Source organism: Montipora foliosa, chromosome 9 (genome assembly GCF_036669935.1).
Source record: "Montipora foliosa isolate CH-2021 chromosome 9, ASM3666993v2, whole genome shotgun sequence".
In the NCBI taxonomy this organism is placed as follows: Eukaryota; Metazoa; Cnidaria; class Anthozoa; order Scleractinia; family Acroporidae; genus Montipora; species Montipora foliosa.
In genome coordinates, this window is record NC_090877.1 from 13,572,378 (window position 1) to 13,574,877 (window position 2,500).

The window sequence follows — 2,500 nt, forward strand, 5'->3', positions numbered from 1 at the left end:
ATGTACACGACGGAAGAGGTAGCCATGTACTTTCTAGTTGCAGTCGAGAATCACTGGAAATTTCAATTTAAGTTCCGAAAACTTGAAGTGAAAACAATTCAGGGAGTCCGCGTGACAAAGTAAATATACATGTGTGATGATGATATGACCGCCAGCTGAAGAGTGAGATGGTGGCATGGGCTAAAGACTGATCGACGATATTCACTACTTACATAGGGAATTATATAGCTGCATGTTCGATATTTATTCAATTCAGCGTCGCATTGCCACTTTATCGACATGATTATAACAAGACATTACAGAATTCTCAGGCCGTTTAAAAATAAACATTACAATTTCGACAACCCGCCATGACTCGATAACACCATTAATTCCGTGTTCTAGTCCTACCAAGCAATATATGTTGGTTTTTTCTTTACGTCTCACGGCGTTTATAAACAGGTTTTGTAAGACGAAGCCAGCAGACGGTCATGAATAGAAATTTCGACGTTTCAAAGACAATGATATTGGTCAGTTATATTTTAAAAGCAGTGCAGGCATCATTTCAAAGAGGAAGAGCTAAGAACGTCTGGCCAAGAAAACCAAGCACATAAGGGGTCTTTGCTTCATGGTGCATTTTGCATGGCAGTGTATGATAAATAACAAAGCAAAACAAAAACAACAAAATGGTGAGGCTAAACCCCCCTTGGCAGGCCCTACAAAGTGACAGGTCTTGGTGACTGTGTGATTCGACCGTTTCTCAAACGTATAAGTTCAGATAGTCTTTGGGGTCCGGAAAGCCATGTGTGAATTTTAAAGAGCTGATCTTTTAATACGTTTGCAAGATAACTAAAAGTAAAATGATTTTGAGAATTACTTAAAAACCTTTCCCTTCTTAAGTTACAGAGGGGACTGTGACACCCGAAAAGTTATTGGGACTTTCGAGAAAAGGGGCCCAGGAGATTAATTGTTTCTCGAAAAGTCTCGGAACGTTTCGGGCCCTTTTCGGGTGTCACAATTTTCTCTGTTTCTTGAAACATGTCTTAAAGAATGGAGAGCTTTTTGACCATTAAAACTCGAAAATCACTTTCTTTCGTTACCTTGATTTTGCATGTTGAAAGATTAGACTATCAATACAAGCGAATGGCAATTTCGGAAGTGGCTTTTCTTACGCGAGAAGTTTTCGGTACTTTCAAAAAGCGGCTCCAGCCTCGAGACTTGTCGGATTATTTCTGGTGCCATAATCTCTTCGTATAACGCAGTTCTTCAGTTTATCCTGTCTTCAAAACATTTTTAAAAGACCTGATTTATATCGCAGTTTTACAGACGTCATATAATTTCATCATTTTCACAACGATTGAACCCGACACTGCGGAGCCAGAAGGTTCACAAGATTGCGTGAGGCCGAAAATCTTGAATTCATTAAACAAAGTGTCTAAATGGCACTGTTTAGCGCTTCGGTTATGCACCGATAAACTCGAAACTTCAACATCCCCCACCCCAACCCCGAGCAAACCAAGGGCATTTGAAATTTTGAAGATTGCATCGTTCAAATTCCCGCCCCCTCGGGCCAAAACAGTGTTCAAATGCCCTACCCTGTCGTAGGAAATATCTGTCTGTCCCCAACTTTTGAAGACCTTTTTTCTAACCCAGTCGCTCACAAATGCTTCCTTTAAACTCTTCCATCTCGTCCAAACACGTGCTTTATGGCTGTTAGCGACTTCCGCGCCCGAAAAAAAAAATCATTTGAAACCTGACTCTTCCGGTTCAATTTTTCCCCACCCCACGAAGGCAAAGGTTAAATTCCCCACTCCCCGGGCACAGAAGATAGTAAAATGCCTAGGGTTTGGCCGGGGGGACGGGGGAGGTGTTTAAGTTTCCATTTGATCGATACATTAGCTCTATGGTTAAAAATGCCAATGGCTGGCACCTGGCCTCACTGGTTATGAGCAGCGCTTGACGTGCGGTACCGCCTGAAGGTTCCTACTGTGATGCTTTTTACGTTGTCTTACGTCACAGAAAAGTTTCAAAGTCTCACTGCCGGGCATTTTGTCCATTTAAGTCCTTGCCAGGCTTCCGGGCATAAAGCCACAGCGTTCATTAAAAGCTTTTGATCTCCGCGATTGCCCGATATTTTCAAGAATAAGAGCTTACCGTTTATGCCATAAATTGGTGAAAACGGAAAACAGGCAGAAGCCGGTAGGCGCACAATATTGCGTGAGGCTCAAAAACTTGAATTCATTAAAGGCTTTTAATTAAGGCCATTGCCCGATATCTTCAAGAACAAGATCTTACCAACTGTTTATACCACAAAAACTTATCCTAATCCATGATGAACAAACATTCGTCAAAAATAACAATCAAAATGATATTCGTATTTCCTGATACTAGCATAATCAAACTCGAACTGCTATTTGACGGATCACAAGATCAAAATGAAAGATAACACGGACATGATTATCAAAGTTCAGAGACACTGTTTTGTCTGGGATTGCGATGAAATTCAAATTAGATACTACTC

The 2,500-nt window shown here is 41.1% G+C and overlaps 1 protein-coding gene across 2 annotated transcripts in view; it reads right to left on the bottom strand.

Annotated features, from left to right (window-relative positions):
• Positions 1-2,500, bottom strand: part of LOC137969879 (3'-5' exoribonuclease HELZ2-like) — a 66,774-nt gene that overhangs the window by 63,243 nt on the left and 1,031 nt on the right. The window lies entirely within an intron of this gene.